This window comes from Leuciscus leuciscus, assembly GCF_965113295.1.
Source record: "Leuciscus leuciscus genome assembly, chromosome: 12".
NCBI classification, from domain to species: Eukaryota; Metazoa; Chordata; class Actinopteri; order Cypriniformes; family Leuciscidae; genus Leuciscus; species Leuciscus leuciscus.
The window spans coordinates 18,845,672-18,869,288 of record NC_138736.1 but is presented as its reverse complement, the minus strand read 5'-3'; the positions used below and the strand labels follow the sequence as shown (position 1 = coordinate 18,869,288).

At 38.8% G+C, this 23,617-nt stretch overlaps 1 long non-coding RNA gene across 1 annotated transcript; it reads right to left on the bottom strand.

Moving 5' to 3' along the window:
- Nucleotides 1–18,585: 18,585 nt before the first annotated feature.
- LOC309510862 lies at nucleotides 18,586–19,562 on the bottom strand. The gene is made up of 2 exons (XR_014210451.1): nucleotides 19,483–19,562; nucleotides 18,586–19,024 (listed from the first exon to the last, which is right to left on the bottom strand). It is a non-coding gene; the product is annotated as an uncharacterized lncRNA (long non-coding RNA).
- Nucleotides 19,563–23,617: the final 4,055 nt, after the last annotated feature.

Here is a 23,617-nt window from a genome sequence, read left to right as displayed (position 1 = left end):
ATTGTAATTAACAGTGTTTTGAACTTTCAAAACGGATTTCTACTTCAAAAATGTCTAATTTAATACTTAAATCATTAATGAATAAAAAAAATGTTTTATTATTCACAATAAAAAAGTCTTATTTTTTAAATACATAACATTATGCCATTGGTAATGCAGGGAGAGTCACCACGAGGAAGAAAAAAAACTAAGGAACTATTTGAGTTGCCGTAGTTTGCTGTAGTTCTAGCAGGTTCTAGCCAGTGATGGGTAATGTAGTCTTCCAGAGAGCGCCCCTTGTATAAACAAGCGATAGAGTAAACAACACAAAGAACAATATTCCCTTCAGTGTGTCGTTAATACATCCCAGTGACTCTTTAGAAACGCTGGATTGCACAGGCAGGACACCGCTAGTTAACATCAGCTTTGGCAAAAGCACCCAAAAGTGTGCGAAATCGGCAGCACTGTGAATTAACGTTAGATCAGCCCATCAGTTTGGGAAGAGCACAATATACATCGTATATGACAAATAACATACAGTCGATTATAAAAAAGTATTAATGCATACCAGTGATTCTGCAGAAACGACTGAAAACGCTAGTGTGGATGGAGAGCGTTTATAAACGAAAACACCGTTTTGAAATCGTTTTCAATGAAGTTCGCTTTTTTTTTTTTTTCGCGTGCGCAGTTTGAACCCTGAACGCATTCGCAGTTTGAGACTTCAGCTACTCGTGGTTACGGTTGTCTGTCTGTTGCTGCATAGACTAAAAAAACATTGGATTCAATTGCAGCATTCAGTGTCCATAATGGCGCTGTTTAGCAGTGTATTTTTAGACATCAGTTTGAGTGTTTTTCTCACTTCTTGCGCAGAGAGGGGACACCTCAGAGAGAGTACAGCAGTGTGCAGCGCAAGAATTAGCGGCAGTAGAGAAACTTCCAGAGTGTGAAACCTTCGACACCACTGCCAATGACAGGAAGTGCAGGAGGAGACGCCGCAAGGTAACGTTAGTCCACAGTCTGGAAAAGTTAAAGGAACCGTATGTAAGAAATGTATTTCAATTAATCATAAAATGGCCCTGATATGTCACTATAGACATTACGAAATCATGTTCATTTCAAATACTTATATCACTGACAACAGTAGTCCTGCCAGGATATTGTCATTTAAAAGTGAAGTCGCAGCCCTCAACTGATGTTGTCATGTTGTGTTTTGGCCTGGGGCCTGTACCATGAAGGTAGCTGAACAAACTCGAGGTTACAGGATTAGTTTTGAGTTGACAAAACCAAACCGATGCAATCAGGCTTTATTGGTACCACGATGCCGCTCATCAACTTTCTCTGTCAACTCAGGCTTTGATCCTTACCCCTCATTTACACTGCACACATCTGCGGCGCATTACGTCTGCGACAAGGTTTTATTCCGTCCTCCACGCGGTGCCAACTCAGGAGCATTTCAGAAGCGGAGCGACTGGATGCGCGAGACCACGTGATTTGCCTGTCCGACGTGGTTTTTCTTGAATTTTGAGTTTCTACCATATAGTCTATGGTTTCTACCAAGGATATTGGTGTGTAATACGTTTGGGAGTTTGCACAGGGTGTTTATTTTGAATTTGACAATGTTTTTTGACTTTTATTTTGTATTCCCGGTGCGACTTGGACGCGCGTCCGTCAAAAATAGACTAGGCGCCTATTAATTTAGGCGCCTATTAACTTAATTTAGCGAAGCGGCGCGGAGAGCCGCTTCTGTATGGAACGCCGTTGGGGACAATACCTATTTTATGCAACGCGTGAAATTTGGACGCATTAACACGCACAGTTTGTACGCGTCTTTTTGGTCCGTGTAAACGCGAACGTTTTGTACGTCTAAACGCGAAGGTTTTTGTCGTGTTATTTAAAGACACGATCGTTTGTATCGCCTTAACGCAACATTTTTGGCCGTGTATTTTTGTTACGTGTTTCTAGACGAACGTTTTCGTCGTGTAAACATGACATTTTTGAACGTGTAATATTTCTGAGTCTTATTTGATGTGCGACATACAAATTTTTCTGTTTTAGTTAAACTGGTGATAATTTAGAGTCAATGATTAAATACATTCAATGACTGTATGAATTAACATTATATTCTTTTGTAACGTTAAAGGAATTTGTCCTGTAGGAAAAGTGAGTGGTCTCTGTGATCCAACGACCATATTTCCCCTCTGGTTAATGCATTCGAGGTGTCTATTTGGACCACTGCAAATAGCCTACTTGTTGGCAGAAATGGTGTTTACTGAGTTTGATATATCGTTTATTTCTTAATGAGGCTTAATGGACCAACAGTTATAAAATAAAAAACACATAATTCGTTACATTATTAATAAAACACAGGCAGCAAGTTTATTTGCACTGAACACACATTTGCTTTCTTTCGTCATATTCTGTGCTCATCTGCTTTTCTGTAGTATTCATTATTAGTATTGTGTTTACTGAGTTTGATCATATCGTTTATTTCTTTTAATATCAGTCATGTTATCGTTTCAGTGCATGCGGCTTTCTACCCAAAGTCCCATTTCATTGGTGCCAACCAATAAAACGGCTCATTTGAACACCAGTTCTACGCTTCAAAGTTTTACGCTTGCCTATGTACATGCCAACGTAAAATTACGATCTCATTCACGAACAAATGTTACGTGTGACGTTTGCATAGGTATTTGCTTACCTAACAGCACATCATCCCTCACGGAAAGAAATGTCGTCTGATGTTTATATATGTATACAACAACGTGCCATCGCATCACAAATGCAAATGAAATCCTAAATAGAGCAACGTACGCTATTGGCTGTTGTGCGGTCTGACGCGACACCCGAACATATACTTCGTATTTACGCGTACAAACTGTGCGTGTTAATGCGTCCAAATTTCACGCGTTGCATAAAATAGGTATTGTCCCCAACGGCGTTCCATACTTCTGAAACGCGCCGCGTCGCGGCCGTATGGCAAGCCAAGAGGCTCAGAAATACGCCATAGATTAATCGCGTTTAAAGCCAAACGCCGTCAAATACGGCGTTTTAAACCGTATTGGACGCCGCAAAATACGCCGTTGTAATTACAAACGCCGTAAAAGACGCGCGAAATACGTCAATGACGCCGTATTTGACGGCGTTTTAGTGTGCATGGAAAGCGCCGCTTTTTACGCCGTTCATCTCGCCATTTGACGCCGTAAAAAACGCCGTTTTGGTTGCACAGAGCGCGCGCTATTTTACGGCGTTTTGCTTATAATATAATGAGACACGCCCACTGATTTCCACAGCCAGTAAGTTTGAACTGTTCTCTCCCAATCAATGATGAACTGAGTCAGACCAGACGAATTCAGCACGGATCATTTGTGGTAATCCAATTCGTATGCTCCCAAGGAATTATTCATTTTATGTAGGCTATTAAAATAATCCAAGCTAAATAATAAACTGAAATTAAAGAAAATATTAAAGAACATTCAAATCAATAAAGCAAAATTAATAGGATTTTCACATTTTAAAAGGGTGTCACACAGGGCTTAATTTGAGCCGGAACACGCCGGAACAAGTGAACATGGGTGACACATGACTTGCGCGCTTGTTGTGCTAGTTGAGATTGCTGTTAGCCTCGATCGTTTCACTCAGGGAAAAAATGTCAAAAAGACAACAAAGTTTGCTTAACTTTTTCAAATAGCCTACGCTGGCCAGTCAGATCCCAAACAAGCAAAAATCGTTTCCGCTGATCAAGAATGTGGAGACCATGGTGGACACAGCTGTAGTATCGACATAATATCTTGTTATTTCGACATAATAAGGGGACATTCTAATCTGCAATAAGCCACATTAAGCGTTCTTATAATGGTTTTCTATGGGGGGAAAATACTTAACGTGTAATTGCGTTCTGGGCTCATCTGATTTGTTTTGTACATAGCATAGCCCACTTTGTTATGATTTTAGTATCATAATGATGAATAAATGCACGCACAATTATCCGTGAACTTGATTTGAACAAATGCCTTTCAACTTGTGTGTGCAAAATTCAGAATTAAATGAATGTGCAGCAATTTGTACAAATAGAGAGTCTGTAGGTCTACTATACTGTTGTAGCCATTAAATAAGTGCATTTAGTTTCATATTTGTTAAAATATTATAATGTTATTTTTTTCCATTTATGTTGATTTATGAAAAGTGAACAGCACGAGTAAGATAGGATGCGCAATATGAGACATGCAGTGCATGGGTCAGACATGATTTTGACCACTTCATTAAGTTTTGTTTTGTAGAAATCTTTTCTTTAAAGTGAATTTCGTTTTGTATAAATTGTATCTTAATTTTAATCAATTTTTCATCAACCAATTGTCTGGATTTAATGAATAAGCAAATATAATGGACAATATAATCATGGAGGCGCCCGCGCTGTCACTTGCATTGCACGTGAACTGGAGCGCATCTCATCCTAACTTAACGAAACTCAGTGTATGCCTCACACAGACATGATAAATACATCAAATACACAAAGCTTGAAATGTCTTTAAACGAAATAATTCAAAATTCAAAAAAAAGAAAAAGAAAAAAAAAAGAAAAGAAAAAGGCTACTCTCTAGATATTCATTTTTATACCAGTATTGTGCCTGTTATGTGCTATTCACTTTCACACTGTTGCTAAAAATATTCTACATTGCACACTCTTCATATCACAGTTCTGCAAAGATGACAGAATTTACTCACATTTGCTGTCCTGCGGTAATACATGAGCAGTTTCGTTTTAGACCAAACATATGGTGTCTGCATGCGACCTGGACACATCAGTGAATGGTGAGAAATTTTACTAAATAAAATTATCCTGTCAGAAGAATTGCGCGATAACTTCATTATTTAGTTTCCATCTGAATCATATCAGTGAGCTTTTGTGGGGTTTTACACATGCGCAGTAAAGGTGAATTTAGCGTTTTCAGGCGTTTTTCAAAAGTTTCTCATCCACACTGAAACGTCCGAAAACGCTTGAAAACGCTAGTGTGGACGGAGAGCGTTTATAAACGAAAACGCCGTTTTCAAATGTATCCGGATTAATGTAGACGTAGCCTGAGTGTGATTGGCCTAATATTGTGTCCCAGACCGGCATTAAATAATTCGTGAATATTTGTAAAAATTCGTGGCTTGAAAGTAGTGTTGTCAAAAATATCGATATTTCGATAAATATCGATACTGAAATACCTGAACGGTACCAATACTAATTTCCCGAAGTATCGATACTAGCCGAGCTGTCACTTTCACTTCTCTCCAAAGGCTCGTTGACAAACACCACACGCGCACTCGTCTCATTGGCTCTGGTTAAATAGCAAAAGTGAAGTGAATGGGGCCGATAACACTTGACGGCTTTTTTTGCATTGAGAGGCGTCTATTTTCAATTGGGTTCCTATGGCAGCGAGCGTTCTGCGCGCTGTTTATGGGCCTGCTGCGCCTCACGTTTTTGAAGTAAAAAAAAACAAAAACAACTCAGAGCGGAAAAAGCGCCAATCGATTGAATGGAGAGGCGAGCCTTCCGTTTTAGTCATGAAAGCTACAGTTGCTTGAACGCCCGGAGAGTGCGATGATGGAGGATAAACTTGTGGTGCTCTCGCGGGTTACCAGGAGCTTATAACGACTTCACGAACTGCAACTACCACAATGTTAACAGAAAGTAAATAAAGTTAATAAAAGGCTGATTTGACGTTTACTTGACTGACAGGACAGCTGTTTCAGTGGTTGCCTAGCAACACAGCGCACTGCTCGTTCTGTGTGACCTCGCGTTTTCGAACCTGAAAAACGCGTTAGGTGTGATCGGGGCTAATATAGCAAGCACCTGAAAGACCGACACCCAGATCTATATAAATAATTTCGAGAGGTTGGTAACTCTTCTCATTTTAACATTTCTGGAACATTAACCAGATAAGATGGCCTAGTATTGTTGTTGATATGAGTGTGTGTGGTCTCGTTTTTTCACCGTAATTCTTAAAGGTGCAATGCGCAAGTCTCTGAGTTTTTGCAGAACTAGGCCCCCTCTGGCGACAAGCGAAACTGCAACCGGAGGTGTGCACGCTCATTCCGTCCCGAATCCCTCTTATTTATTTTACTGTACAGGATTATAGAGGCAATCACAATGATCAGAGAAGGGCTCATTCAGCCCATCAGGCAATTGTTTAAGCATGTATGGGTTAGAAAAACGGGTATTTTTAACATGAAATGTTGCGCATTGCACCTTTAAAGTTAATATAATCTGACTGAGGAATCTTAGACAAGTAAATATTTTAACTGTGGTCAAATGTAAATTAACTTGTGCTTATTTAACTTTATTCAAAAAAATGATTATTTAATTCTGCAATTTGCCTTCATTATCATCAATTTGATTACACAGATACTAATTAAACTAAACTGAGCTAGACAATGACATCTCTGAATTCAATAATGAAATGCCTTTAACTGAAAATTGAATGTTTAATCTTATTATTATACATTACTGACACGCTATCCTCCAATTTGATACAGTTAAGTGCTTTGACACAATCTGTATTGTTAAAAGCACTATATAAATAAAGGTGACTTGACTTCATGTCGATCCAGTGAGCATGTGTTCGCGTGTGATGCACGTTTGCGTTTAAATCTGTTCATCAAATAACGTTAATGTATTAACCAGCATTTATGCTTTTGAACCAGTGCACTACCTCAGGACATTTGTGTTCATGTAAAATATCCCTCATTGTCATGTTCTAGACTTGTTATATTTAGCTTTAAATAAAAAAAATACCCCCTTAATATTGTGGCAGTTTTTTTCTCCGTGGTATCGAAAATGGTATCGAATATCGATATTTTTCAAGGTATCGTATCGAAGTTAGAAATTCTAGTATCGTGACAACACTACTTGAAAGAGTTGGAAAATTGACAGTTCTGTCGATGTTTTGCCCAGGTAGGGTTAGTAAAGTAAAACTAAACCTATTAAAAACATTTAAATGCTAATCGAAATAAACCTGAAATAAAGGAAAATATAACTATTAGTTGAAAAACTTAAACTAAACGGAAATGAGAAATGTTTTTTAAATTTTTTTTTTTATCAACAAACTGGATTCATTTCGGTTTTTTGTTTAGTTTTTTTTGCCACCTTCAACCGACGCGATCTTCCATTCATTAACCGACACGATTATGTTAAATTAAAATTGAATTAAATTAGAATGAATAAGTGACTGTGACCCATTAAAAATACCAAAAATATTTTTTTTGTTTTAGCCTGCATGTAAAATAGCAGCAACAGAATAGGGGGATTCATTCTTCTGTGAACGGAGAAAAAACAGGATAACATCCATAACTCTATACTCTATCCATAATTCTGATACAATGTCTGAACAATCCGGTGACGACAAGCGCAACATTCAGCATTCAGCACAATCAAATATTCTAAAAGATGTAGGCTATTATTAATAATAATGTTATATCAACATAATATCTCGTTATTTCGACATATGTGTGTGTGCAACAAGCAAGATGTGCATTTGTAAATCCGGTGACGCGTGCATTGATTTTTATTAATAAACTAGTGTTTCTGACTGTCTGCTGCAAAGATGAAGTTGACGATCTCCATATTCGTAGTGAACGCGCCTGAGAGAAATGCACATAATGGATTACATAATCAGAGGTACAATATGCCTACTCCAGGGCCGGGTTTCCCGATAACGATGTATCTTAGCTCTTAAGAGCGCTCTCTACGTGCAAGGTTACGAACGCTCGCAGCAATTCCACGAGCGTTTCCCAAAAATGCACTTAACATGAACGCGCGAGAACGCGTTTTACGTGCTACTTAAGAGTCGCTGTCCATTCGCGAAGTGCTGAAATATAACCGTATATGGAATCGTATTCTGAACGTTTAGCCTTAATTATTAGATTTAACCTAATAATCATCATCTGTGGATTAGCAATCAAGACAAGTCTAAAGTCTACATTCAGGCGGAGATAGCCTACTGACAAAATTTATGAACAAAAAAAAACAAAACAAGAAAAGATACCTTTCAAAAAAGATTAAATTAATGTAAGCCTAATTTTACAGGAGATAGAGCGAAACAAAGATGTTATTTTTAACAGATTTAAAGGACTCCATACAAATAAGGAAAAAAAAAACATCTGGGTAGACATTGCAAACTAACTGAGTGTGTTCAAAGATCAGGGAATGTGGTCTGCAAGAAATGCCCAATACATGGCTGGTTTTCGTGCACGTCAGCAAGTCATTGACAGATTTTTTTATTTATTTTTTCATCCATATTTTGCCCAGTCTTTGAAGCATATTTCCCACATTACTTCGTTATTTTATGATTTTTTTGTTTTTGTTCATTCATTTAATTTAGATGTGTATTTTTTCTTCCCTTTTTTATTATTTAATTTATACATTCATTTAAACAAAAAACAAGTACAATAAAGTGTACAATAAAAAAGTACAATCAAAACCTTATATTTGTACTCACTTTGCAGTGTAATCTATTAAATCTAGATAAAAGTGTAATCTGCCGTTTTTCCTGCAGGTGTCCTCATAACTCTGTCTTCTTACGATGCACTTGGGGATTTACGATTACTCCAGAGCACTCGTAGTAGATCTACGATGATTTTTAAGTGCTACTTAAGTTACGATGCTTTTGGGAAACAGACCGTAATATTAAGATCAGTAGTACGATCGTTTTTACGAACTATAGGCTTACGATGCTTTTGGGAAACGCAGCCCAGGCCAATTAACCTACAGCTATTGTTGCAAGCATAATTTACATTTCTTTTAAGAATAATGACTCAAATGTGGGAAAGAAATAACTAGGCTATGTTATTTTTATTTATTTATTTATTGTCATTTGCTGAGTTTCCTCCCCTTGCACCTTATGTTTTATCTTTTAAAATGACGGAAATTATTTCAAAATTCGTATTTTAAAAACGGCTTTACTCACTGAACTTCTATACCCACAAACGGTTGACTTTTCCCCCCAAGTCGTTTATTTCACTATGAACTGGACGATCGAAAGGGCAAAATATTTGAATCTTCATTTTACACAAATATATTGGATATAACGAAATGTAATAATGCTAAGTATTTAATGAATATATAATCAATGTAATATGAATAAAACACGAATTTAATTAGCCTACAAAAATCGGAACACTATTTTAATTCTGAAAGGAGAAGCTTATAGACATACCAAACCTGCCACATTTTTTAGAAATAGCAAAAAATACATTCGTCTTATTTTTTTCAAATAGGCCTATTTAAAACACACAAATTCATAGGGCATTCTATGGGTTATAATATTTTGTGTTATTCAGCACTTAGATGGAAATGTGCCGAGTTAAGCCAATACGACCTGGATTCTTTTCCTTGTTTAATAACTCCTCATATATGAGCATAAGAATTGGATTAAATGATCCGTGCTGAATTCGTCTGGTCTGACTCAGTTCATCATTGATTGGGAGATAACAGTTCAAACTTACTGGCTGTGGAAACCAGCGGGCGTGTCTCATTATACTATAAGCAAAACGCCGTAAAATAGCGCGCGCTCTGTGCAACCAAAACGGCGTTTTTTACGGCGTCATATGGCGAGATGAACGGCGTAAAAAGCGGCGCTTTCCATGCACACTAAAACGCCGTCAAATACGGCGTCATTGACGTATTTCGCGCGTCTTTTACGGCGTTTGTAATTAAAACGGCGTATTTTACGGCGTCCAATACGGTTTAAAACGCCGTATTTGACGGCGTTTGGCTTTAAACGCGATTAATCTATGGCGTATTTCTGAGCCTCTTGGCTTGCCATACGGCCGGTGTAAACACAAGCATTGACTAGAATGGGCGCGATCAGCTCCGGTAGCCGTGTCGCAGCCGTAATGCGCGCCGCAGACGTGTTCAGTATAAATGAGGGGTAATGAGGGGTTAAGCCGGGGGTCGGCAACCCGCGGCTCTGGAGCCACATGCGGCTCTTAAGCGCCGCCCTAGTGGCTCCCTGGAGCTTTTTAAAAAAATATGAAAATGGAAAAAATATTTTTTGTTTTAATATAATTTCTGTAGGAGGAAAAACATGACAAACATTCTTAACCCTTTCGCACGTACGATCGCATCGGTGTGATCAGAACAGTCAGTGCATGACGTGATCAACTGCTAAATTCAAATGTGCTTTCGCGCGTTGGCTGGCGCTGAGCCAGAGACAGGCGCGCTCAGAGCTGTCATATATCACAACTTTTCAGTGTTTTCAACCACATAATGTTTATTTTAGGTTTCAGACATATAAGTACTAAAAAAACAATACATTTAGAGTTTGTAAAATACACACTGATGTTAAAGGAAGAGGCAATAATCCTTTCCATTATAATTAGACACGTTTTATTCATATCAGATATACATTGTGTAAGTAACTTTAAAGTTTACTCTATTCTTCTCCCAGTTCACCAGCCACTTACTTTGATGTATTTCGGGAGAAGTGGATGAATTCACGTGTTGTAAATCCAACAGATTCGATTCTCTGAACTGCGTCTGCGGCACAAACTAAGATGGCAGCGCATACAGCTCAACTAACGCGATCGTTATAAAGGTGTTTAAACAACAAAACACTTCCACTTGCATATAATTGACAATCGGAATATCAGATATTTCATGCCATATCTAACAAATGTGTGAATATTTTGAATAAAAAGGAAAAATGACATAAAAGCAGATCATCATTCATTCAGCTCTGTTGTTGCTGCGGTGTGTCACGTGACACGCAATGACGCGTCACCTTGGAAACGATAAAGTGACACATTCTAAATAACGGTCGCCTTGAAAAACTCACGCTGGGGGGGTCAGTCAGAATATTTTAAACTTACGTGTGAAAGGGTTAAAGTTTTTCAACGTTGTAAAAATAATACACAAATAAATAAAACGTAATACATTAAAATTATAATGGAAGTTAAACTTAAAGCACCATCGTAGAGTAGTCACGTGGTGCGTCGCTGCAGGGAAAATAAACATTTAATCATGAATGCTCATTATGTATTTGTAGCCTAGGCTACTTATCACTTTGATACTAGGGGGCTAATAAAGCTAATATAGACACTTACAGCGTGTTGCCTTCATTATAAGGCTTATATAAGGCTTTAATTTTTTGCGGCTCCAGACAGATTATTTTTTTATTTTTTTTGGTACAATATGGCTCTTTAAACATTTTGGGTTGCCGACCCCTGGGTTAAGCTATGATTACTCCACGCGCGCGTGCACATAAAAGAGTGACGTCGACACTGAACAACCAATCGCGGGTAGAGCGAGAGCGATATATTTTCCCGCGGAGGAGCAAGAGATAATCATTCAGAATTACGATGAATTTAAATATGTATTTCAAGCTCGAAACAATACGGTCTCTGCTGCCAAAGCAAGAGAAGACTGTTGGAGAAAGATTGCTGATTGTTAATGTGTAAGTTAAACAAATATACGTTCTATATTTATGTAAAATGATGTGTGTAGCCTATATGTGTAATATAGCCTATAGCCTATTTTTATAATATATAAAAAATTATAAATGCACATTTTTTATATATTATAAAAATAGGCTATTGGTTATATTACACATAGGCTACATATACATAATTTTACATAAATATAGAACGTATTTGTACTAAGAAAGCTAGGGAATCCTATCATAAGATTAACAGAATAATAATAAAGATTTAAAATAATTCTTAACATGTATTATATTGCATAGTACATTTGTGCAATTTGCTTTAAAAAAAAAAAGTGTTCATGTGATGTCACCCTATCAATATATCTTACCGGCAATTTTATAAAAGCCCTCTTTTATGGACATGGCCGATAAATGTCCGGGGAACACTATTAATGAAACTATTCATGTACTCCTGCAGAGCGAGGACCACCTTACGAATGGTTCGACAAACCGTGTTTTCCCCTAGCTTCTGTGCGTCACCCACCGTACAAGAATGTACCACTTGCAACAACAAAAAAACGCAACGCAATATTTGCGGTACAGTAAGTGCATAAATTCGACATGTTAAATTCTTTATGTGCGGCTCAAGAAGTTTGCAAAGATAAGACATTCCTTCCGCGGAAAATCTGTATCTTTCATACAAGTAACTATCAGGAAAGGCAAGGGGATTTTGTCTGGCTAAAAACTCTTTCTCTACGAAGTGCTCGTCTAACAATTTGCGCTGAGATGTCCACCGGATTTGGAAGAAAAGGTGAAGTCATTGTAACAGACACTGGGAATAAGTTACGTCACCTATATGTTTCTTTGCTCTCAGCTGATTGGTCAAACTTCAGTCTGAGATCTTGAATCCAGAACATAACCTGCCCCGGAGCAGGTTAGCCGTGCGGCGTAAGATACCATGGCGACAAACACGGAATAAAGCCAAGCTACTTTCATAGTACCTAAAACCCAGGGTTGGCGGAAACTAAACTGAAACATAGCTGGCTAGCCACCTAAACCGGCTTCATGGTATAGGCCCCAGGACACACCACCATAGACAGTAAAAGAAATGGACACAGCGACCCCATTGGATTCAACGGAGACAAAGTGAAGTCAATTAGAAACTCTTACTTCCTGGGGGTCGAGCGTACTGCGCAGACTCAAACTGAGCTTGACGACGTAGATGTGACGTGAGCAACCCGTCTGTCTTCTAGTAGCTGTGCCAAGAGAAATCTGAATCATTCCCTTCCGAAACTTGCAGAGACGGAGAGTGCGAGTAGGAGATGTCCATGAGCTGGAGCAGGAGAAACTTTTGCTATGTATTCTGATTAATTATTTTGTCACTTTGCCTCCACGTCCCCCCGATTGCGCGCGAGCTTCTCCTCCTGTCCATACGGTAATTCTCTACTGTGCGACAGAGAGTCACGTGGTTATAACGCAATCGTTTGCCTATTTTTACAAAAATTGCTTCTACGGGGCCATAATGTAAGCTACAAGGTAATGGAGCCTTTTATAAATTTTCGTGTTTCTTTAGAAATAAATAATGGACAAATGGAGTCTTTAAACGCCTCAGTTGTAAAGTTATTCACTGTCAAAGTGACGCCAAAATGAATGGGAGTCAATGGGATGCTAACAGCAGGTGGGGGTCCGCTAGCCAATGGCGGCGCCCGGGGCTACTTCAAAATAATATAAAACCGTGCCCCCCTGGGATACACTGCTCTAATTTGAAAGTGATTGCAGTACCAGTTTTGGCCACAATCTTACATACGGGTCCTTTAATGGAGGGAGGAAGTGAGCTTAGGGGAGCTAGAGAAAAGAAAAGGTAGGGGAGAACATAGACATAATAAATACATAGACGCCCTATTGGCCGCTGGATCGTACGTCAACGGCGCCGCCATACTGCGGAGGGCAACTTTCCCATACCTCTCATAACGAGAATTGAGAAAAATGCCTATTTTGTGTGCTGCTTGGGGCTTTACAAATCGCCACACAATTGAAAACAGGTCTCAGGGAATTACCTTTCACAAGCAAAACTGAAAATTTGTTTCTGGTTGTATTTCATTTACTATTTTTATTTTCAGAGGAGAAAGGCCGCGAAATTTAAAAATACTACTGTTATTGTGTCACGAAATGTAGTTTTAAGAGTTTTTCAGTCAACAATGTAGTTGTTTAAAGCTCAAATCTGTGGTTTATTTATAAAGATAGCGCCTATTTAAAAATGTTATCTGACGGTTTCGGAGTTGTGAGATCCAGCGATCACCGGGCGCTCAGCGCTCATGTACCCCGCCGAGAATAGCCTTACCTCGGCTAGTGCTTCTGACGTTCTCCGCTGGATCTGATTTCTTTAGTCTAGTGGTTAAACATGAGAATAATTCGTCTTGTGTATATCTAACGGTCGATCTTTGGTCTCATTAATCTATCATTTGTTCCTTGGCAAATTGTTTTGGCTGAGGGCAAAGTGAAGTTTCATAACTTTATATATTTAAGCTATTTAACTTTAATGTTGTAGCCTGCTGTATGTTTGACTGAATCGTTTACTTTATTTCTTGACTTGTATACCATCTTATGCCATCTTATACCTTTTAAAAACTGAAATTTAACAAAAAGAGACAGGGTTGAGTCATTTTATTTTATATAGCCTATGCAAGAATATTTTAAAATATATAAATTTACATTATTTATTATTGTTATAATAATAATATACCACTTGCGATTATCAATCTATTATAGTTATGCTGTTCAATTATTGTACTAATGGGCTGGGACAACGCGTCGAGGTCATCGATGACGTCGACGCAAAATATGCGCTTCGATTCATCGACCTGTTTTTATTTCTCTAAAAAACGTTTGCAAAACGTTTACCTTATGTGCGCTGAATATACGCGATGGCCGGATCAACATTCTGTCCAACGTATATAACCAATCCAGGGGTTTTTCTGCATTGATCTTTTTTTTGGCGGCTGTCAAAGCCTTATTTGATCGGTGAGTGATGTAGAATAGAATGACTGCTGGGGCGCGTACGAGAGAGAGCCCCGGCCGCGCGCGCGCACTCACAGTCTTAAAACAACACGAGCGCTGCATGCTCTCTCTCTCCCTCGTGCATATTAATCAAAATCATTAAACACGATAGAAAAAGGGCGAAACACCAAAGTTTCACGCGCGCTCGCGCACTCACAGTCTTCAAACTACACGAGCGCTGTCTTGCTCTCTCTCTCTCTCCCTCGTGCATATTAACCAAAATCATTAGACACGATAGAAAAAGGGCGGAACACCAAAGTTTCACGTGGAGCATTCGGAGATTTTTTTTTTCTCCATGACAGGCTGCTGGCTCCCACTGTTAATTTTTATTTATTTTTTGTTGGAAAAGCACTCTCTGTATTAGCTTAAAGCCCTCAAGTTTACATTGGTTAGCCTACTGTATTCTTTCAGTTGCTCTAAACAAGTATTTTGGGTGACCTTTTTTATTTTTTTATTGAATGCTAGTCATCAAGTTGTTGTTATTTTCATCTGAAAGAACTTTTTTTCAGTAAGTTAGGCCCTATGTGTTCAGTAAGCTTGTTTCAGTAAGCTATGTGTTTTCAAGGCTTCAAGGTTTTATTGAATGCTATCTCTGACTAAGAATGCATTACTTTGCACTTGTATAGTCTTTTATTTTGTAATTTTAAGAGCAATAAACATATATTGCAATGTTAAGGAATTCATGTTTTTTCATTCAGATATGTAAATCAACATGTATAAATTGTTAGTAGTCAATTAATGGGGAGATAATCGAGAATCGAATCGAAATCGAATCGGTCCGGAAAAATTAATCGTTAGATTAATCGATGCATCGAAAAAATAATCGCTAGATTAATCGTTTAAAAAATAATCGTTTATCCCAGCCCTATGTACTATTCATAGTAACTATTTAACTTATTATTTTTTATTGTCTATATTCTGTAATTGATATTTAATATTCTATTGCTATTATTATAGTATTATACATAAACTATATGCTATTATCAATATATTATTATTATTATTATTATTATATTATAGTACTTATATTATATAATTATACTTTTCATTACTATTTTATTTGCTGTATACTGTTTGTCTAAACTATTTACTATTAGCCTACTTCTCACTTTATCTTAAATTTACTATTTGCATTGCACTGTAGTTGTATCATATGTATTACCATAAAGGATCCATCAGTTATCTTTGTTGTTGCTAAAATCGGGTCAATGACAGAATATGCTTTTTCCACAATAAGAAAACTTTATTTAATTTAATGTGAAAATTTAATTATATCTCAGTATGGGGGTGAGCTTTGGCCATTCCTTATTAAAAAAGTCTAACTATCGAGATTTTAAATAACTAGGGATGGAACTTTTTTGTACACCACATACATACCACTGAAATCGGTTGATAAATGTAATTTTTTTTGGTTTTTATCCAGAAAAACCGCAGCTCACCTGTTTACTTGCATTTGATTACAGCGCAGTCTTGCCCTCCGCAAAATGGCGGACGCGTTGACGTATCGCAGCAACGTTCCAAAGCGGCCAATAGTATTTATTATGTCTATGGGGGAGAAAACGTAAAGAACGGAAGATCACAAAGCCAATGCCAGTTCTTGTGGAGGTCAAACCTCTGCCTACTAACGTTACAGTCAGATGTTCCTTCCTAAGCTCACTTAAATAAAAAAGTGTGCAAACTTAAAGTTGAAAGATCCATGACCCTTCCTGACAATTAAAACAAGTGTAATATGAACTGAATCAATTTGAACTAATTTGAATAACTAATTAGCTAGAACAGCAGCAGAAAGTAAGTCATTCAATGCAGTTCATAACAGTGGAGTTCACAGATCATTATATTCGCTCAGATGTGGTTTCTCGTCTGCTGTTGTTTTTGGCAACAATTGTATGTGTATATATATACATATTTTTTTACACTGTCTTATTCAGAGTCAAAGACTGCACACTTCATGTGATCATTTAAATCTATATGTGAAAGTAAATCAATTGAATTTGCCCAAATAAAAGTTGTGTTAATGAGGCTTGTAAAAATAATAATAATAATAATAATTTTTTACATGAAAAACAAAGGAGGTGGCAGCAAGTCACTGCTTTAAAGAGTGAGTTGAATCCTTCATTCAACCGATTCGTTCATAATAGCCAAACGTCATTTATTTTACTTAGCGAACGACTGTATTTATGAATGGATAGCCTAATAGCCCTTTCTGGTAATTCGATTTTTAAACAATTCAAATGAATGCAGCAATGCACTACTGTTTCAAACGTTATTGTACACAAACTTAGTGCTAGCAGTGTTTGTAGTCTAGAATGTGAAATTGCAGGGTTTGCAGGATTGATCATTCTGAGGTGCTTTAGCAGGCATAGTTGCTATGCGGTTGCCACGATGTTCTAAGTGATTAGTGCGTTGCTAGGGTATCCTTGGTGTTTTTGTGCTTTTTTACCCTATTATACACTCAGTGCAATGCGGTGCCAGGCGCGACGCAAGTGTTTTTAGCTATTTTCAGCCCGACGCAGTTATCATTTTCACGTCCTGCGCCACGTTGTTTAAATAGCAAATGCATTTGCGCCCATTTGTCTATTCAGGCGCATTGTTGGCGCATTGCTATTTTGAGCAACTGAAATAGACTGCACCATTGACCAACAAAAACCTGGTTTAAGTAAATTCCGCTATATATATATATTTGTTATTTAAAGTCGACATGAAATCAAAATTTACCCTATGTACTTTGTTAGCGAATATTACTAGTCTTGTGGTGAACAATTAATCTGTGCAAGTTAATACACAGATTCTTTTATTTTTTTGCTGTGGTAATCTTTAATCAAAATCTGAAAAGTTACTTACGGTCTGGAATGGCGTTCCTTTTCTGATGACGTCAGTTTTGGTTGAAAACACTTAACAACTCCCCTCAAACCGTTAGTCTGCTATGAACAGAGATGCAGAGGAGGAGCGCTAAAGTAAAACCCTGCCCTCTGTTCAATATTCCGTTAAGTATTACTGAAATGTTCTAAATCTTTAGAAATAATAATTCAACTAATAATTAATATTGACAGTTGTGCAGGCGGCAGGCCATATCTCTCTGAACTCCACAACTAGTGTAAATACATAATAAGCAAACATCTCATTTGCTTGACAAAACATACAGTTGATTATACATTTTTAAGTAGTTTCTTAAGTTTGATGATTAATCTGCTATGTCATGTTTATGACACATTTATGACAGGTTATGATGTATTGGTTTCTGTCAAGTTGTCATGACAAAGACATCTCAAACAATGTTATCTTTGCATTAAAAATGACATAATTGAGTGAATGACACTTAATGACAGTTGTCATAAACATGCATAAAACCTCTTTCATATTCATGACAAGTGTCATGTCATGATTATGAAGCTGTCATGTCAGTCTTATGCACACCCCTTCAAGTAAAGTGTTACCAAAAAGACAATAACAATAATAAGGCTATAGGGATATGCTAAAAGATGCTAAATGTAAATTTGTTTCTCTATTTAACAACATTAGGCTGTCTTACAACAGGGAAAGACACCTTCCCTTTTCATCAGGTAGATTGCATGTGTAACCTGCGTCGCGGCGACAATACAACCCTCACTTACAAATAGCGAAATATGCAAATGAGCGTGAAGTGCACCGCTTCAAAATTTGGAATGATGTATTAAGGAATTAATGATAAAGCAGTGAAATTTAAAACATCACATCACACAGGAGGGAAAGAAAAAAAAAAAATATATATAATGACCAGGAGAACAGCAAAGATTTGCCGTGGAACAAATAAATGTAACCTTAATATAACCCTAATTTATATTTCCTATTTAGTTTATAATTATTATTGTTTCTCTCCTTTTTTTATTACCTATTTAGTTTCAAGCTAATAAATTTAATTGACCCTTATTCTATTAATATATGTATATAATTTATTTGTTTACCTATTTATTCAATTTGTTTCTAATTGGCTTATTTAAGGTTAAGTAAACGTTTTAAATTCAAATGCAATCCTTCCAAATGATAACCCTATAAGAATACCCTTTTTACTCTCGTTCTCCAAGAAAAATAAATAAAAATAAAATATAAAATCAAAATGAATTGAAATGAAATACAATGGAATTTGAAGAAAAAAATAACAGTAGAGAAAATAAAATACAGGTCAAAATTTACTGCTTAATTAGCAGTCTCAAATTCAATACAATTCAGATTCCTCTTTTTATATGTATATAATTTATATACACACTAATTCTCAGTTCCAGTTCGAATGCCGCTCTCACGAGATCCTTCTTCCGCAATGTATCTCGGATCAACACAGTTCAATTCAGATGTGTGCACAATCATACCACTCCGTTCGTTTCTTGATTCACAAACTCGGTCCTTCCTTATATGGGCAAATGGCTCGCCAGTTCCCGCTCGCAACGTTTTTTTTTCCGATGTGAAGCAAGCAGGGACAATTCACATACAATTCTCCAAAATCGTCCGGTGTCCAGGAAATGTGCAGCATCCGACTCAGAAAAGACAAAAAGTAGAAAAGAAGGAAAAAAAACAAGAAAAAAGGGGAAAAGGAAAGAAAGAAAAAGACCCAACCTTGCAAAGACAAGGCCAAAAATACAATTAGACATTCCTTTCAAAAAATATACATCATTAGAGCAGTTAGCCTGCATATAAACAACATTCAACTTTTTTTTCCTTTTACTGCAATTCCGTCTTACTTTAGCACATATAGTTTGTATGTGCAAAGAGCTATTTTTCCGATGACGCACTTAGGCCTCATCTGCCCGTATTACATGTGCGTCATGACCGCGCATTAACTCATAGCTCAAATACACGACGAAATTCGTTAAAATAACCTCTATTAACCACTCGAGGTGGCTTTTAACTCTGAAACATTAATTATTCAACACATACATGCAATACTCTTCCCATTATAAACGAAAGGGTCAACTCTTTTACATACAACAGCATATTACATCAGAATTTAGTAATTCAATACAATTTATCAAGTATTTTACACACAAAAAGAATTATTTAATTACAACACTCACCAAAAGAACTCAATTCATCGGCTATGAAGGGCAAAACTTCCAACTTTGGAAAATGTATTCTCTTCGTAGCAGTCAATATCGCGTTCACTCGTAACGTTTGACTGATGAATCTCAATCCGCACTTTAATCTAAAAGTTTCTCTATTGTTTCTCTGATTTAAATCTTGGTTTGTTGGTTCTAATTCTCGTTTCTTTCTTTAGGATCGCACCAGCAGCTTCTGTAACTTGAACTAGCCGCTTCAGTGTCTCGCAAAAAGTGTTGCATCACCCTTGCCCTGAGTCCACCTATTAAGGCGGGGCTAACTCCCACTCGTTGAATTGAACCAATCTTTGTCTTGCTAAATTGGATACATTTTCTAAATGAGTTTTATGATTTTAGTTTATGCATTTTCTTATTTTCTCTTAGAATCTTAAACTTTCTATTTTTTTTCTTTCCCCACAGACATTAATAAAATAACTGTTTTATATATATTCACAAGTGTTAGTCTTTTTTTTTCTCTCTCTCCTTACATCAACAGAATCTCTTTAGTGACCTGGGTTACACCCTCCCCTCCTGAATACATGCACGTCCTCGCTGCATCTGCATATTTTTTGGGTTGAGCCACAACTACAGGCACATCGTCAATAGTAGAAGCATTCACCTCCTCCAAAGAAGTACTGAATGCCATACTTAGACCTTGCAACAGAGATTGAATCACTACGGTAAGTGGATTCCCTAACTGGGGATACTCAAACCTTTTTGCAGGTCTTCGCTCTCTTTGCGAACGCCTGGGAATAACTCCTTCCTCGGACTCCGGGTCATTCTCTCGTTCACTTTCATCAACTCCAGCATTCATAGTTATGTTCTCAACCTCACTATCAACGTCTGTTTCAACCTCCTGAGAAGGAAATTCACCTACAGACTTAGGACAGAGATCCAATCCTGGCTCTTCCCTTACCGAAACCCCTGGATCACTATGACCAGATTCCAGCTCAACATAAGGAGTTTCTACTTCTCCAGACTCAGGTAAGCTTTCCCTTACAGGTTCCTCTGAATTCTCCTCTAATAACTCACAGGTAGGTATACTCTCTCTTGCAGGTTCAACAGCAGGTAAGTCAATTGGGACTTTCTGAGGGTTTGAGCAGGGTAATTGCTCAGGGCTCACCAGAACCCGAGTTTCAAAGTCCAACATGTCCCCAAGTACAGGACTAAAGAACTGATCGGTCTCAGACTCGTACTCACACTCTGACTCTTGTGAATCATCCTTATTAGCACAGGCTCTAGTTCTGGGCCTGCGAACTCTTTGTTTAGACTGCTGCTCATCTCGATCCGACTGCAAAAACCCACAGGGCAACAACAAGTCTCGATGTAACGTCCTGAAAGGACCACTCTGCCCAACTGGTCGGACAGTGTACACTGGTAAGTCTCCCGCTCTCTTGACTACTACTTGGACACCTTGCTCCCACCTGTCAGCGAGCTTATGCTTCCCTCGCAATCTAACATTGCGCACAAGGACTCTGTCACCCTCCTCCAAGGTAGAAACAACCACGCGTTTATCAAACCTTCCTTTGTTACGCTCTGCTAATTTAACAGAGTTCTTCTTAGCTATCTCGTAGCTCTCTCGCAACCGATCTTTCAAATCCTTCACGTATTGGGAATGAGACTTGCCCGGAGCTTCTGTTGGCAACCCGAAAGCTAAATCAACTGGCAAGCGAGGCAGCCGCCCAAACATGAGCTCATAAGGAGCATACCCGGTTGTATCGTTGCGCGTACAATTGTATGCGTGCACTAAGGGCTTCACAAACTCTTTCCACCTGGACTTTTTCTCATTATCTAATGTTCCCAGCATTTGGAGAAGTGTCCGGTTGAAACGTTCTACCGGGTTACCTCTGGGGTGGTATGGCGTGGTACGAATCTTATGAATACCCGCAATATGACACAACTCCTTGATGGTGTGGGATTCAAAATCGGGCCCTTGGTCACTATGTAGCTTCTCAGGAAAGCCATAGTGAACCAAGAAATTTTCCCACAGACATTTCGCGACCGTACGAGCTGTTTGGTTCTGGGTCGGTATCGCCACGGCGTATTTCGTGAAATGGTCTGTTATGACCAATATGTTTTTGGTATTGCTGTGGTCTGGCTCTAACGACAAAAAGTCCATACAGACCAACTCCAAAGGTCTACTGGTCTGAATGTTGACCAGTGGAGCTGCTCTGTCTGGAGCCCTCTTTCTGCGCACGCAACGCTCACATGTCTTGATCTTCTCCTCCACTGCCTGAGACATCCTGGGCCAGAAGAACCTGGACCTCACCAAGTCCAGGGTTCTCTCAATACCCAAGTGCCCCATGTCATCGTGTAGACTGCGCAATACCATTTCCCTTAGCCCTGCTGGTAATACAAGCTGATAGCGAGAGACCCCATGCTCCTGCCTCCTCCTATACAACAGCCCATTCTTCAGCTCAAGTCGACTCCACTCCCTCAACCACAATACTATTTCAGGTGGCTGGCCCCTCAGAGTACCTGGCCTAGTCCCACTCCTCATCCACTCAATTATTATCTCAAGCTCTGGATCTTTCCCTTGCCATTCTGCTAATGCGGTCTCTGAGAGATTAGGGAGATCAGGCAGACCATGCTCAGCTTCGTGCTGCAACTCATTCGGCAAGGCATCAACACAATGAGTGAGGGACTCGACTAATGTAATTGAAAAGTGTGCCAAACCAGGCCCTTCGGGCAAACCAATCACCTCATGTCTCTCACAAATGGCTTTCACTACATCTGCCATGAGAAAATCAGACCCGTTTCCAGGCTCCGCAAGGTGGTGAAGTGTAAACTGCTTGATCCTTTCTCTTTCCTTCTGAGAGATCAGATCATCCAAGGGCTCACCATGCGGACGCCGGGAAAGACCATCTGCGTCCTGATTCTGACTCCCAGCCCTATATTGGAGCTTAAAGGTGTAGGTCGACAAGCTAGACAACCAGCGGTAGCTGGTAGCATCAAGCTTCGCAGAAGTCAAAACATATGTCAGAGGATTACTGTCTGTTACAACAGTGAAGTCTGTGCCATACAAATAATCGCTGAACTTGGCCGTAACAGCCCACTTTAACGCCAAGAATTCAAGCTTATGTGCAGGATATTTTGCCTCACTCTTTGTCAGTCCCCTGCTGGCGAACGCTATTACCCGCATCTGCCCATCCTGCTCCTGGTACAATGCCGCACCAAGCCCCGTAGTACTGGCATCGGTGTGAAGTGTATATGGGAGCTTGGGGTCAGCAAAGCCCAGAACAGGAGCAGAGGTCAACTTAGAAATGATGACGTCAAAAGCATTCTGACATGAAATAGTCCACCGATCACCAAACTGCTCTTTGGTATTGAAGTACTCTCCCCTCTCTCGTTTCCCGCTGCGGCCCCTACGAAGTGGAGGGTACCCTTCAGTGAGTCCTGTAAGAGGTTTAGCTATCTTCGAGTAGTCACACACGAACCTTCTATAGTACCCCGCAAAACCTAAGAAAGCTCTTAGCTCTTTCAAATTTGTGGGCCTTGGCCAAGTTTTTAGAGCTTCAATCTTAGCCGGGTCAGTCTTTACCCCGTCCCTCGAGACGACATGCCCCAAATATTTGACTGATGTCTGGAAGAAACGGCATTTTTCAGGCGCCAACTTCAATCCGTACTCTTTAAGTCGATCGAGGACTTGTACTAACCGCGACTCATGCTCTTCCAAGGTCTTTGAAAAGACTATCAAATCATCAATGAAGACTAATACTTGTTTCCTGTGGAGGTCACCCATACACCGCTCCATTAACCTTTGGAATGTACTTGGCGCATTTGTGATTCCCTGGGGCATTCTATTGAATTCCCAGAATCCAAGAGGGCATACGAAAGCAGTCTTACACTTATCGGCCTCATCCATCTCAATCTGATAGAACCCAGACTTTAAATCAAGCACCGAAAACCACTTTGAGCCGGTAAGTACAGAAAAAACCTCTTCTAGATTGGGCAGAGCATATGCGTCTTTGATCGTCTGGGAATTCAACTTCCGAAAGTCTATACAGAGCCGCACCGAGCCATCTTTCTTTCGGACTACCACTATGGGTGAAGAAAAGGGGGACTCAGACTCACGAATCACTCCAGCAGTCATTAGTTCCTGAAGATGCTTTCG